Here is a 16,316-nt window from a genome sequence, read left to right on the forward strand (position 1 = left end):
CTCCTCCACCCCCACCCCTGCTGGGCCCCCCCCATAGGGGGCGGAGCCAGAACTCAAAGCCCACTTCCCTGATCTCACACTAAACGGACTGTGTGCTTTTCAGATACTGTTCTTATGCTTTAGGCATTCCACTAGAATGTTTAAAATACATTCTAATTTTCAAGGCTTCAACTAGGCAGTGCTTTTTGAAAGCTTTGATTTATAAAATCGGGAGTTGGTTCACAGTTGATTTCAGAACTTTCCATAATGGAGTCACGAGTAGGGAGAAGGTGTTATTTGGTTTTCAAGACTCCAAGATCATTTCACTGGGAAGCTAGTCAAGACCTCCACTGGGAAATAACAGCTGGGGAATTTTGCTTTCTTGGTGTTTTATTAGGTTTTGTTTTATTATTTTGGTCTTGGGATTATTGAACACATAACCCACAGGATTTTCTTATATATACATTCTGAGCGTGTATATATAGAGACAGAGCACGATGAAGGAGGCATATACACATCCACACGATGTGTGGTCTATATTCAGCTTATGTGTGCATCTATACATATGTATATATGTGTGCACATATTTTTTTGAATTTTTACGATTTTAAGTCGGAAGCAAGTGAAATGGAAAAAGACAAGACTCCTGATGCCTCAAAATCCTACTTCTAAGGATAACTGTTTCAGAGATAGAACAGACTCTAATGGGTTGTTTTGTAACCTAAATGAATGAGGATAAAAATTATTCACAAAAGAACAGCTCTGAAGGCAAGCCTTAGTCATTTACAACCAAAAATGTTTAGTAAAAAAACTTATCATCTGAATGTACATTTTCTTTAAAGCAACTGGAGGTTTTTCTTAAACCAGCCAGTGGGCAGTGGTTCATTGACCTTCACAGCAACTGTAGGAAGCAGGAACTGTTAGAGCATCATTTTAGAAGTTGGGGACTCAAGGCTTAAAGAGAAGACGGGACTTGCCCTAAATCACATGGTCCAAATGTGAGCGCGTGCTCAGTTGTGTCTGGGTCTGCAACCCCATGGACTATAGCCCCCCAGGCTCCTCTGTCCATGGGATTCTCCAGGCAAGAATACTGGAGTGGGTTGCCATTTCTTTCTCCAGGGGATCTTCCCAACCCAGGGATTGAACCCGCATCTCTTGCGTCTCCTGCACTGGCAGGTGGATTCCTTACCACTGCACCATCTGGGAAGAACTCATGGTCCAAAGGTTTAGAGTTTTTTCTCTGTTTTCAATTCAACTTATTTGTAAACATATAAGCAATGGCACCCCACTCCAGTATTCTCGCCTGGAGAATCTCATGGATGGAGGAGCCTGGTAGGCTGCAGTCCGTGGGGTCGAGAAGAGTCGGACACGACTGAGCGACTTCACTTTCATGTTTCACTTTCACACATTGGAGAAGGAAATGGCAACCCACTCCAGTGTTCTTGCCTGGAGAATCCCAGAGACGGGGGAGCCTGGTGGGCTCCCGTCTATGGGGTCGCACAGAGTTGGACACAACTGAAGTGACTTAGCAGCAGCAGCAGCAAGCTGATAGAAGCATGGATATTGCAGAATAGAAGTTGGAGGTAAGGATGCTAACCATGAGAGCAATGTAAAAGGCTTTCAGTCTTTTAAACAGTTTTCCCAAGCTATTTTAAGGAACAACCTATGGAAAGCTGAAGGTGATGACATGGTTGATCTGCTGATGATACCCTTCACGTTTTCCAACTTGAGTGAGAAGAGCTGCTCTTTGCACTTGTGAACAGAACACATTCGCAGATTGAGGATCAAGGTGGTAAGTTGTGCCGTTTGAGGGGTGTAACTGAAGAACAGTTGGGGCAGAAGTAAGCTGTCGGTGCTGACACGGCCACAGCCTGCTCCTTCAGGGCACTGTCTACATTTAGGTGGCCATATCGGTCACAAAGGGAGCTTTCTGTCATGCAAAGCCCATGTGGGATCCTACACCACAAGGAGAGATGCACAAGCTGCTGTAGTGACTGCTAACCAAGCTGAACAGAGCAAAATCCATGCAATGGCCATCACAGGTCTGTTTGGGTCCTGTGTGGAGAGATCGTGAGACACGGTGCTGAGATGCATCCTTGCAGCTGGACTTCGGATTCTCTTTCTGATATGCCAAGCTTGACTCTTGTCAAGGGAAGCACCATGTTTGCAGTGGAAATGAGAGGCGCTTATGACTCCATGTGGCTAATGCCTGGGTTACTCCTTACCGATGTCAGCTGAATGCAGCATTCTGATGACCTCCACACGGTTACACAAAACCTAAGTCCATAATGTCAGAAGCCTGGAGCTCTCCTGAGCTTACTTGAAACCCAAAAGACACCTAGCTCACTCTTTCCAGAGGAGAATTAGCCATAGTTTAAGGAACCAGGCTCCAAATGGGACCTTAGTATTCAAATCAAAGATTCTGAGTCTGATAAAAGAGCCTAATTTGGGAAAGACAAGAGCACTGTCCTCACTTGGGAAAGCCCATCCTTACATGGAGAGAGCCATCCTTACGTGATCAAAATACCCTTTTCCCCCTAGCTTTACAGATATAATTGACATTTACCATCATGTAAGTTTAAGATGAATTATGTGACAATTTGATGCATATATATATAGCGAAATGATCATCACAGTAAAGTCAGTGAACACATCCTATACAACAAGGTTAATTATTTCACCCAACATAATAATAGCTTTTCTCTTTTGGTTTAAGAACATTTAAGATCTACTCTCCTAGCTGCTGCTGCTACTGCTACTGCTAAGTCACTTCAGTCATGTCTGACTCTGTGCGACCCCATAGACGGCAGCCCACCAGGCTCGCCTGTCCCTGGGATTCTCCAGGCAGGAACACTGGAGAGGGTTTCCATTTCCTTCTCCAATGCATGAAAGTGAAAAGTGAAAGTGAAGTCTCTCAGTCATGTCCAACTGAGACCCCATGGACTGCAGCTTACCAGGCTCCTCTGTCCATGGGGTTTTCCAGGCAAGAGTACTGGAGTGGGGTGCCATTGCCTTCTCCACTCCTAGCTACTTCCAGGTATAAAAAAATTGTTAACTACAGTCACCATGCTGTACATTAGATTCCTAGAACTCAGCTTATAAATGGAAGTTTGCACCCTTTGACTGACTTCTTGCCATTTCCTCCTCAATGCCAGCCCCTGGCAACCACCAAACCACTCTTCGTTTGTTCAGCTTTCTCAGATTCCACATGTGACATCATACAGTATTTGTCTTTCTCTGTCCATTTTCACTTAGCACAAGCCCTAAATGTTCATTCATGTTGTCACAAATGACAAGATTGCTTTTTTTTATGGCTGAGTAATATTCCATTGTGCTTCCCTGGTGGCTGAGTGGTAAAAAACCAGCCTGCCAATGCAGCAGATGCAGGTTGGATCCCTGGGTTGGGAAGATACCCTGGAGAAGAAAATGGTAACACACTCCAGTATTCTCGCTTGGAAAACCCCATGGACAGAAGAGCCTGACTGGCTATAATCCATGGGGTCGCAAAAGGGTTGGACACAACTCGCAACTAAGCACCAACAATATCCCATTGTACTAATATTATACCTGCACTTTTTTTATCCATTCATGTGTCAATGGACACTTAGGTTGTTTCCATGCTTTGGTTTTGAAATAATGCTGCAGTGTACGTGGGGGCGGAGCTATCTCTTAAAGACAGCGATGTCGAATCCTTTGGTTATATACCTAGAAGTAGGATTACTAGATTATATGGAAGTTTTGCTTTCCAGTTTTTAAGAACCCCATACTTGCCGGGAGCCGGCATATTGCATATTGAGTGCATATTGCATATTGAGTGCAGCACTTTTCAGGATCTGGAATAGCTCAACTGGAATTCTATCACTGCCGGTAGCCAGCGTGAGGAACTCCACCCATGACAAAGGTCATGAGGAAGGAGGCTTGGCATACGCAAAGGCGGGATCAAGCCTCAGGAGTCTCCCTGGAAATTCTCGAGCAATCTACCCCCAAAACCAGAGTCTGCCTACTTTCTGCTTTGTGCTTTCACCTACACCTCTGACTTTACGGGGGGCTGTCCCCCACTACCTCTCTGAAAAGAGTTAGCTTATAGCTCCAGTTAATAATTCCTGGGTGTGACAGTGTTTCAACCTACAAACTCCGTTTGGAAATCCTCTAGCCTGCCTGAATAGGTTTTTCCGGCCACATGTGATTGTTCAGAGCCTCCCAACTGTGAGAGGCAGGAGATGTTCTAAACTGTCTAAACACAGATTCTTTTGAGTAGTTAAAAGATTGATTAGAAATTGTATTGGTGAAGGGATTTTCACTTGTTGGGCCAATGTTTGCTGCTAAGTTTCCATATCCCTTACCTGCTGTGTCCCTGGCAGTGTATTGATTAATATAATTGGTGTAAATAGTAGCTTTAATGTTTGTAACCTGGGACCCTTGAGTTAATTCTTTTTCTTGTTATAGCCCACCACACCTTTGCGCTGTAGGAATGCAACTTTATCTAATGCTTTTGGAGGGTGGCTCCTGACCAATCACCTTTAGAGAAAAATAAGTTTTCTGAAGAAAAGGTCTTAAAATGTTAACAGGCCTCTGGGCCAGAAGATGATGCAAATCACCTAAGGTTTTGCATATGATAAGTTTGCAGGAAGAAAGCCTGGCTTACTGCATGACTCCACCCTTCCCCATTATCCTCTATGCATAACTTAAGGTATAAAAACTACTTTGGAAAATAAAGTGCGGGCCTTGTTCACCGAAACTTGGTCTCACCATGTCGTTCTTTCTCTTACCTTCTGGCTGAATTATTCAGCCTCTTTTCTCCACTGAATTTCCTCACTGAGCTATCCTTATTTCAGCCTCTTTTCTCCACTGAATTTTCCTACTGAGCTATCCTCATTCTATTACTCTTTATATCCTTAATTAACGTTTAATTAAGCAATTGTTTCCTGATCTTCGCCGACGCCGTCCCCGCTTCGAATTCCCTGGATCAGCCGGGGCTGGTTCCCGGCACATACTCTTTTCCATAGTGACTGCACTGATTTACATTCCCACCAACAGTGCACAAGTGTTCGCTTTTCTCTGTACCCTCATGAGTTCTTGTTGTCTCTTGTCACGGGAGAAGGCAATGGCACCCCACTCCAGTACTCTTGCCTGGAAAATCCCATGGATGGAGGAGCCTGGTAGGCTGCAGTCCATGGGGTCGCAAAGAGTCAGACACGACTGAGTGACTTCACTTTCACTTTTCACTTTCATGCACTGGAGAAGGAAATGGCAACCCACTCCAGTGTTATTACCTGGAGAATCCCAGGGATGAGGGAGCCTGGTAGGCTGCCGTCTATGGGGTCACACAGAGTCAGACACGACTGAAGTGACTTAGCAGCAGCAGCAGCAGTCTCTTGTCATAGTGTTCTCTCTAACAGGTGTGAGGTGTTATCGTGTGGTTTTGATTTACATTTCCCTGTTGGTCACTAGTGTTCAGTATATTCGATGTATTTGTTGTCCAGTTGTATGCCCTCTTTGGAAAAAATTCTACTCAAATTTGGACAAAAATAACGGACAAAAATCCTTTGTCCATTTCTATCATTTGCCTTTTTGCTATTGAGTGAGTTTCTTATGTATTTTGCACATTAACCACTAATCATATGTCTTGCAAATAGTCTCTGGCACCCAGAGGCTGCTTTTTGGCTGACTGTGTCTCTTATTGTGTCTTTTGGTGACTGTGCCTTTTTACTTTGATATAGTCCCACTTGTCTATTTTGTTTTTGTTGTTTTTCTGTAGAATCATATTTAAAAAATCATTGCCAAGACCAGTGTCCAGGAGCTTTCTACCTGAGTTATTATCTAGGAGTTTTAAGAATTCAGGCCTTAAATTAAGATTTCAAGTAAATTATTGTGAGGAGTGTAAGATACTGCTTCAATTTCTTTCTTTAACATGTGAATATCCAGTTTTCTCAACATCATTTATTGAATATTGTCCTTTCCCAACTGAGAATTCTCGGCTCTGATGTCAAACATGAGTTGACCTCGTCTGTGTGGGTTTACTTCTGAGGCTCTTGGCTCTCTCCTGTCGGTCCACACGTCTGTTTCTCTGCAGTACCACACGGTCGATTCTTCTGTGTGTATGTGCTCAGTCGGTCCACGCGTCTGTTTCTCTGCAGTACCACACGGTCGATTCTTCTGTGTGTATGTGCTCAGTCGGTCCACGCGTCTGTTTCTCTGCAGTACCACACGGTTGATTCTTCTGTGTGTATGTGCTCAGTCGGTCCACGCGTCTGTTTCTCTGCCAGTACCACACGGTTGATTCTTCTGTGTGTATGTGCTCAGTCGGTCCACGCGTCTGTTTCTCTGCAGTACCACACGGTTGATTCTTCTGTGTGTATGTGCTCAGTTGGTCAGTCGTGTCTGTGACCCCATGGACCGTAGCCCACCAGGCTCCTCTGTCCATGTGATTTTCCAGGCAAGGATACTGGAGTGGGTAGCCATCTCCTTCTCCAGGGCATCTTCTCCACTCAGGGATTGAACACGTGTCTCTTGCATCTTCTGCCTTGGTAGGCAGGTTCTTTACCACTGCACCACTTGGGATAGCTTCATAGTATTGCCTGAAATCAGGAAGCATAATACTTCCAGCTTTGCTCTTCTTTCTCAGGATTTCTTTCCACTGTGTTGGAACAACAGTCTGATTCGTGTTTGTTTTGTTTTCTATGAAAAAAGTCCTTAGCAGTTTGATAATGATTACATTGAATCCATAGATGGCTTATAGACATTTCAATAGCATTAATTCTCCCCATTCATGAATATAGAATATCTTCCCATTTATTTGTCTTCTATTTCTTTCATCAATGTCTTATAGTTTTTAATGTCTTAAAGTTTTCATCTCTTTTGTAAAAATTTATTTCCATATGTTTTAATATTTTTGATACTATTGTCAATGAGATTTTTTCCTCCCTTTTTTCAGATAGTTTGTTGTTAGTGTATAGAAACAACTGATTTTTGTATGTTGATTTTGCATCCTGCAACTTTACTGTATTGGTTTATTACTTCTAAGACTGGATTCTTCAGCATTTTATTTATATAAATTCATTTAATCTTCAATAACAATTTAACTTCTTGTTTTCTTACTTGGATGGTTTTTTACTTCCTTTTTGCCTAGTTACTCTATCTAGGGATTCCAAGACTGTGTTGAATATGAGGGGTGAGACTGGGCAACCCATGTCTTGCTCTTGATCACAGAGGAAAATCTTTCAAACTTTCATCATTAAGTATGAATTATCTGTACTCTTGTCATATGTGGCCTGCACTATGTTAAGATATTTTCTTTCTATCTCTAATATGTTAACAGCTTTCATCATAAATAAAACATGACTGATAATAACAAATCCAAGCCAATCTCAATAATCAGCCAAGTAAGGCATGTGTTTTTGCAAACACAACTTGCCTTTGATTGTTAGGAGAAAGAAGGGATCCAACCATTAGGAAAATGATCACAGACAATCATCAACAAAGATGCAATACTTGAAATTTAAAACCGAAGGTGGAATAGGGTGTTACATGGTCTCTCCACTCTGGTAAAATAAAATTATATGTAAGCTGTGGTAAAGAATCCACCTACAATGCAAGAGAAGCAGGATTAATCTCTGGGTCAGGAAGATCCCCTGGAAAAGGAAACAGCAACCCACTCCAGTATTCTTGTCTGGAGAATCCCATGGACAGAGGAGCCTGATGGGCTACAGTCTGTGGGGTCACAGAGAGTCAGACACAACTGAGCATGCACACGCGCACACACACACACACACACACACATACACATACACACACACACACGGAATGTCAGTAGCCCAGGTCTGCTGACCTGATGAGTTTGATTCCACATCCAGAAAGCATCTCTCCCTCCCAGCTCACACACCCAGGTCCTCTCCTGAGTGCCTGAAACCATGGCCAGAGCAGAATATGAAATGCATTAATTCCTGGCCTCAAAACCTCTGCCCACAGGGCCCATGGTGCATGAATGCATTTTATTTTCTTGTTCAGTTCAGTCGCTCAGTCGTGTCCAACTCTTTGCAACCCCATGGACTGCACCGTGCCAGGCCTCCCTGTCCATCACCAGCTCCCAGAGTTTACTCAACCTCATGTCCATTGAGTCAATGATGCCACCCAACCACCTCTGTTGTCTCCTTCTCCTTCTGCCTTCAGTCTTTCCCAGCATCAGGGTCTTTTCCAATGGGTCAGTTCTTCGCATCAGGTGACCAAAGTGTTGGAGTTTCAGCTTCAGTATCAGTCCTTCCAATGAATATTCAGGACTGATTCCCTTTAAGATGGATTGGTTGGATCTCCTTGCAGTCCAGGGGACTCTCAAGAGTCTTCTACAACACCAGAGTTCAAAAGCATCAATTCTTCAGTGCTCAGCTTTCCTTATAGTCCAACTCTCACATCCATACATGACTACTGGAAAAACCGTAGCTTTAACTAGATGGACTTTTGCTGGCAAAGTAATTTTCTTGTAGGTAGGAGTATATTGTTGTGTTCAGGAATTGTTTGGAAAAAAAAACGCATTCTCCATATTATCAGAAATAATCAATGGTCATTTACTTTAAAACAGTTCTTATGTCAAATATTGCTACCATTTTTTTCCTAAAAACATGAGGAAAACTGGCAACTTATGTGAATTTTGATGTTCATGAGTTTTCCCACATTATATGCCTCAAAGAGCACAGAATTCCCTAGAACAAAGAAATAGTCAAATCCTATGTTCACTGAAGTTCTGAAAACAAGTGGAAAGTAGACCTGCTCAATGCATGGGGTCGCCAAAAAGTTAGAGCATTTTTCCTTATTTTATACCTAATTCAGAAGACAATGAGGGCATCCACACCAGAAAAAGCCAGGATTCCTGTAAAACTTGAGTCACTTAAACTGCAAATGGCCTGCCTGCTAGCGTTTGAGTAACAGAGATGAGCGTTTTAACAGCAGGGGCAAATCGCAACAGGGAAACACTCTGTTTATAAACTAAGGGGAAATGCTTACATTTCATGCTCATTTTAATGTCTGAGGTAAATGCTTGTTTCTGTAAATATCTGAGCCCTTTCAGTTTTCCAACATTTACCCATTCTGCAATGTAAGCAGTCTTTTCATAGTAACAGAGAGCTTCCACAATGCTCACTTCAAGAGGAAATATGCATTTTACTCCTGGCATGATCTTTGGTTTGATTTCCAGTGATGGAAGTCCAGGTGGGAAATAGAGCTCGCACTTCAATTTCAAGGCAATTCTGTTTCCAATGAGGCAGAGCACTCATCAGACACCTTCACCCTGTCTGCTTACTGCAAACCGAGCTCCAAATCTCAGAGACAGAATTGTTGCAGGAAGGGGGGACCCCTTCCAGGGCCCGAAACTGGGCTCTTGTCTAACACTTGGAAATGAATTGTCCAAGGAGACACATGTGCTGAGAAAGCAAGAAATTTTATTGAAAAGGGCACCAGAGTGGAGACCAGGAAGGTAAGGGAACCCAGGAGAACTGCTCTGGCACGTGGGCTCGCAGTCTCGGGTTTTACGTGATGGGATCAGTTCCGGGTTGTCTTAGCCAGTCATTCTGCCTCAGAGTCCTTCCTGGTGGTGCACGCCTTGTTCAGCCCAGATGGACGCCAGAGAGAAGGATGCTGGGAGGTGGTCCGATACTGAACTCTTCCGGTTGGGGTGGCTTATTGGTTCTGTGTTCCTCACCAGGACCCCCTGTCGTACAACAGCCGTGCGACGGTCACTATGGTGCCTGGGCTGGGTGGTGGTTTCGGTTGGTGTGCTTCGCCTGAGGGAATCAGCCTGGTTGTCAGTAACATCGAAACAAGGAAAACCACCAGATTAGCAATGTAATTGTGATGGAGGCCTACACTTGGCAGGATTCTACAGCGCTGTCCCTGTGGGTTTAATTTCTAAAATTGGTCATCTGGCAGATGCTACCAAGGGCCGTCCCTGTTCGGTGTCAGGACAGAGCCTCAGGGAGGTTAGCTGGGGCCACCTGGCTCCAAGCACATCCTGCAAAGATCTCAGAAGGAAGTGTCTGGTCAGAAGACCCTTCAAGTCCTCGGGTGCCTGCCCCAGTGCACTCTCTCGTGTGCAATGTTCATTACACAACATATTAAAAGAGCATAACATCACTCAAAATAAGGAGAGCATCTCTGCGGAGCACGGCTCAGTGGGTCAAGAATCTGCCTGAAATGCAGGAAATGTAGGCTCAATCCCTGGGTCGGGAAGATCCCTGGAGGAGGAAATAGCAACCCACTCCAGAGTTCTTGCCTGGAGAATGCCATGGACAGAGGAGCCTGGTGGGCTACAGTCAGTAGGGTCACCCGGAGTCAAACGTGACTGAGCGACTAAGTGCATAGAAGGGGTTGAGGGGGGCAGACACAGGTGATGGGAGAGCCTTCCTGCAGGACGGTGGGTGAGAGGCCTGGGTGAGCAGGGACAGAGTGAGCCCTGCTCTCCTGGGGCGGGTCTGCTGGGCTGGGGGTGGACACGTGGGGACTCGGACAGGATGGTTCTGACGCAGACACTGGTGGGCAGGCAAGAAACGGCAGCATCTGTGTGTGAACAAGGAGAGGGAAACAAACACACCACTCACACACCATACACAGACACATCACATACACCAGATACACCACACACACACATACACTATGCCCAACACACCACACACACACCCTACACAGCACATACTATACACACACAGACACACACACACCACATACCCCAGACACATTATGCACACCACACACACACAGACATACACCATACACACACATACACACCATATACACACACACACGTACACACAATATACCACACACCATACACACACACACACACCCCATACACACACATATACACCATACACAGAACATACCATACACACACACACACCATACACACACCACATACCCCAGATACACTATGCATGCCACATGACACACACACCATACATACAAACACCATACACACATACACACACCATACACACACACACACCCTACAAACACATACACACACACCATACACACCACACACACCACACACACAAACACATACACACACACACCATACACACACCTACATACACACACACATAGACACACACACACACCATATACACACCATACACACACACACAGACACACACCATACACACCACACACACAACCATAAACACACAAACACATACACACACACCATACACACACCTACATACACACACACATAGACACACACACACACCATACACACACCATACACACACACAGACACACACCATACACACCACACACACAACCATAAACACACAAACACATACACACACCATATACACACCTACATACACACACACATAGACACACACACACACCATACACACACCATACACACACACACAGACACACACCATACACACCACACACACAACCATAAACACACAAACACATACACACACACCATACACACACCTACATACACACACACATAGATACACACACACCATACACACACACAGACACACACCATACACACACACAGACACACACACACAGACACACACCATATACACACAAACACATCATACATACACACACACACACACATACACATGCACACCACATACACCATACAGACTACACACACCACACCATACACACAGCACATACAGCACACAACATACACACTCCACACACGCACATGCCCCACACCATACACACCACATATACATGCCAGAAACACCCCACACAGTACACAATATACAAATACATACACAGCCCACACCCCACCTTCACACTCAGGCACACACAGCACAGCTCCCACGTGCAGCACAGCACACACACACAGTGGCCTAAGCTACACACACACTGACGTGATACATAGCACACACACAGAAAAACACCACTCACACGTTGCACACAGAACAGTACTTGAGATGAAAGTCAGAATCACAAGTTCCAATGCACATGAAGAAGAGAAATTCCATGGAAATCCAAGCTTCACAAACTTGACTAAAGGAAGCAGGCATTCAAAGTGAAAATGAAAGTCGCTCAGTTTTGTTGGACTCTGCGACCCCATGGGCTATACAATCCATGAATTCTCTCAGCCTGAATATGGAGTGGGCGGCCTTTCCCTTCTCCAGGGGATCTTCCCAACCCAGGGATCAAACCCAGGTCTCCCACATTGCAGGTAGATTCTTGACCAACTGAGCTATCAGGGAAGCCCAGGCATTCAAAAGAACACACAAATAATGGAACAATCTTCAAAAAAAGAAGGAATGATGTCTAACAGTCAAAATAAGAATGGTAAAGTGAAAGGCTGGTATGAAACAAGCAGGAGATTTTTAAAGACCAGTTAGAAAATATAAAAATATAGTTTCACAAGAAAACTACTGGATAACAGAAAATCATTAGAGATTTAAAAGACAGTACCAAAATATAGAACCTAAATACTAAGAAATATAGGATAGAACACGTGAAAATGATCCTCAAAGGGTTAAAGGTAAATTCAGAAGCTCCAGCACACCAGGAGGGAGCGCTGGCTGCAGGGTGAGCAGCAGCGTCTGCAGTGATGATGGCTTAGGAATTTCAAGTAAGTAGACGGTTCACACGTGTGTTCAGAGCACGTGGCTGAAGCGCATATTCAGTGCTTAGCAGGATGCACTTTAAACAATCTGTTTGGAGGTGCATTCTAATAAAACTGAAGATCATCAAAGGTCAAAAGAAACTTATAAACACTTTGAGAACAAGCAAAAATGTAACCCACAGAAGACCAATAAGCTCTTAAATAAGTGTTAAAATTAAGCACCACCTAAAAAAAAAGCAATGAAAGAATTCAGTACATCAGTTAAAGGATGTAGCTCCTGCAGAGAGCATGACTGTTAGTATCACACTCAAAGTGCAGTTCCAAGCACAGTGTCACATCTCTAAGAGCCATACACTCACGTCGCAGTTATGCTGGGTTCCGTTCACCCGTGGCTCTGTCTACACCTCAAAGTCTGTATAAACAACTTTCAGTTACCCCTCTGGTCTTGCTCGCTCTACCCCCAAATATCTGTGACCCCAGAGCCTCTGTCTCCTCTTCCTCAAGCTCAAGTCCCACACGACAAACTCTCCCATTCGTCTAAGAGCCCTAGTGTTAGCTTCTCTGCTTTCTGATTGTTTGAGTGCTATTTGCGTCCACTGTATCCTAGGGACCGTAATTTCTTTATGTGTCAGGGTAGTATGCGTCTTCAGTGCAGGAAGAAAACGTGATTTGTATCTATATTGCATTTTGTAGGCAAGCCTCTATCGGTGCATTAAATGTCAAAAACCTAAGTAAATAGCTTTAAAACTATTTTATAATTTGCAGAAACCTTCAGTGTAGTTTTATTTAAAAGTTTAAATGTCTTTTAGCGACATTCGGGGAAACTGGCGGGCAGGTATTTTTGTTGGGCTGGGAACCACGAGACACTTTATACTTTTTTCAACATAAAATGAAGTGTTAGTTCCTGCTTCCCAAAAATTTAGTAGTGGATTAGGTTAGGGAAATGAGCAGTTCCTGTGTTTGTAATATAGTCATTCTTGCTCTCTCCATAGATGTATATTGTCGCTTTCTGCTTTAAGAGTTTGTTGAACAGCAACGAAAGGAACTAGTCTACAGAAATCTCTGTGATGGACCCAGCTTTGTAGGAGGGCTTCAGGGCCCCTCAGCCTGACCCCATCGCGCTGTGCCTCGTCCCTTGCTTCAGGCTAGGCCCCACCTGGTTCTTGGTCCGGGTGTCATTTCACTCTACCTCGAGGACCCAGCCCCCTCTCCTCTAGCTTCCGAGGTCAGTCACAGTGGGAGCAGGAGAGTGGTATGGCCTGCCCTCCAGGATCCAGGAAAGCGCTCCCTGCAAAGCCCCTCTCCTTCCGATACAAAATGAAAAGTTTCAGAAAAAAAGCCCCGTTCTTCTCCAGATGACGAAAATAAGACTCTGGGATCCCCCTTTGTTTATCTATGAAAAGTCCCAACACACACTTCTCAATTCCCGATCTTTGCCTCTAAACCATCAGCTGAATTCTTTATGCCCACCGACCAATCTGAAAAAAGCTCCTGACTTGTCTCTCCAGCTCCCAGGCCTCTGAACTCTAACCCACCCTCACTGACCCAGTTTATCACGTTTCCCAAGGAGGGCCCCTACACGGAGAATGTCCCCTGGTCAGCTGTCCCTCACGCCACCCAGCCCCCACCCCTGGTTCTTTGTCGCCCGGTTGACTCCCCTCCTCTTGGACGCCTGCCCTTTGAGACACCTGCAGGTCTTAGGATTAGAACACTCTCCCTACAGCAACAGAGCCCTTCCCTTACTGCCTTAATCCCTTAGAACAAAGGCTCTGCTTGCTGTTAACCAAGAATTTCAAGCGCAGAGATCTCGTTGAAGCAAAAACAAACAAACAAAAACCAGTGTTTTAATTTGGGGTTAGGACCACAGCCTGGAAAACACGTGCTTTGTGTTCCACAGGACTTCAAGATGAGGGAAGCTCATAAAGGGAACAGGCAGGGTTATGTAAGTTGTTTGTCAAGAATTAGGATTGGAGGGACTTTCCTGGTGGTCCGGTGGTTAAGGATTTGCCTTGTGATACAGGGAACGTGGGTTCAATTCCTGGGTGGGGAACTAAGCCCACACGCTAAAGAGTCCAAGTGCCACCATGAAGACTCTACATGTGGCAACTAAGACTCTGTGCGCCAAAATAACGAAAGAAAAAAAGGTCAGCAGTATTAAAAAAAAAAAAAAAAAAAAAAGTATTAGGATTGGAATTGTAAGAAGTAAGTGCACTTGTTAAGCAAGGTTTGGTTGGGGTTGAAACGATTATGTGTTTCTGAAGGGACTAGCTGATAACATTTTGCAAATGGCTACCCACGTCCTTGAGTTTGGTGCCATTCAGAAAGTTCAAGTTCTCCTGATGCAGGGAAGTGCCTGAATCCACATCCCCAGGGCCCACTAGCTCCATTTTGGATGCCTGAACCATAGTCACTTCATTTTGATTTTTCAAATGATCTAAAATATGTCATCATATCCCAGGTCCAGAATTGTTTTTACCTGACATCATTCACCCATATCTTTATAACTTGGGCCGTGGGTCTAGGGCTTCCTTGGTGGCTCACTGGTAAAGAATCTGCCTGCCAAGCAGGAGATGAGGGGGTGGGGAAGATCCCCTGGAGAAGGGAATGGCTACCCACTCCAGTATTCTTGCCGGGAGAATTCCATGGACAGAGGAGCCTGGTGGGCTACATACAGTCAATGGGGTCTGAGTCAGACACGACTGAGTGACTAAGCAACAACCACTGTGGGTTTAAGCATTTATTCCTGAAATTCCCCAGGACAGGAGTTCTGCTCTTAAACTCTCAGCTTGGGGGCCAGCACGTCCTCCACTGACAGATGCTGTCTCAACCTGTGAAAACTGCCACTTCTGCTCTCTACCAGTCTCCAACTCAGAGCCCGGGGGTCGACCTCTGCAGCGTGGTTAACGCCTGTGGCCTCAGCACTGCGTCCTCTTATCCCATGCATACTCACGAAGTCACAAGTGCCGACGCACGGGGCCAGGCTGGGCTTCCTCCGGGCCTGGCAGCTCTGGACATCGCCTGCCTTAGCCTCATGGGTAGGTTTCATCTCAGACCTCATCTCTTTCAGCCTCTCATTTCTCTAGAGGCTTCCCAGTCTCAGTGTACCTCAGAACTTAGGAAAAGCATTCACTGCAATACTTCTATTCAAAATAATAAGTAAATTCTGAAAGAGGGACATTCACAAAATCTGTGGATGCAAAAACATTTCACAGGGTGTATAACATTAAATCAGATAATGAGCAATGTAATTGCCCTTCCTTAAAGCAATGAATCTTAACATTTAGTCCATTTATATGATGAACCCTTATAAAACATTTAAATAAGCAATTTAGACTTTAATGAATCAATACAGTTAGATCTCAAAAAAAAAAAAAAAATACACTGAGTTTAAACATTTTGGCTGAAATTGCTTTAAAGATTATAAATATTAAATTCCCAATAGACTGGCCTATCTCCCAGATAGCAAACTATAAAGCATGTAAAATATTTTGGCAACAACCTTTTCCTAAGATTAATATTTTGTGAATAACTAGAATTAAACTGTGATTAGCTCTCCATTAGGACGTTCACTACTTTCTGCCATAGTAAAGTGAAAGTGAAAGTTGCTCAGTCATGGCCAACTCTTTGAGATTCCTGTGGATCTCAAAGTGGATGGTGGATGGTGGATGGTGCAAGCCTGGCTTCCAGGTGATGGAGTGAGTTAACAGAATAAGCAAAAGGAGAAGGCTAAGAGGATCCATGTGCTGAAGGGTCAGGATTGGAG

Source organism: Bos mutus, chromosome 20, assembly GCF_027580195.1.
Source record: "Bos mutus isolate GX-2022 chromosome 20, NWIPB_WYAK_1.1, whole genome shotgun sequence".
Classification (NCBI taxonomy): Eukaryota; Metazoa; Chordata; class Mammalia; order Artiodactyla; family Bovidae; genus Bos; species Bos mutus.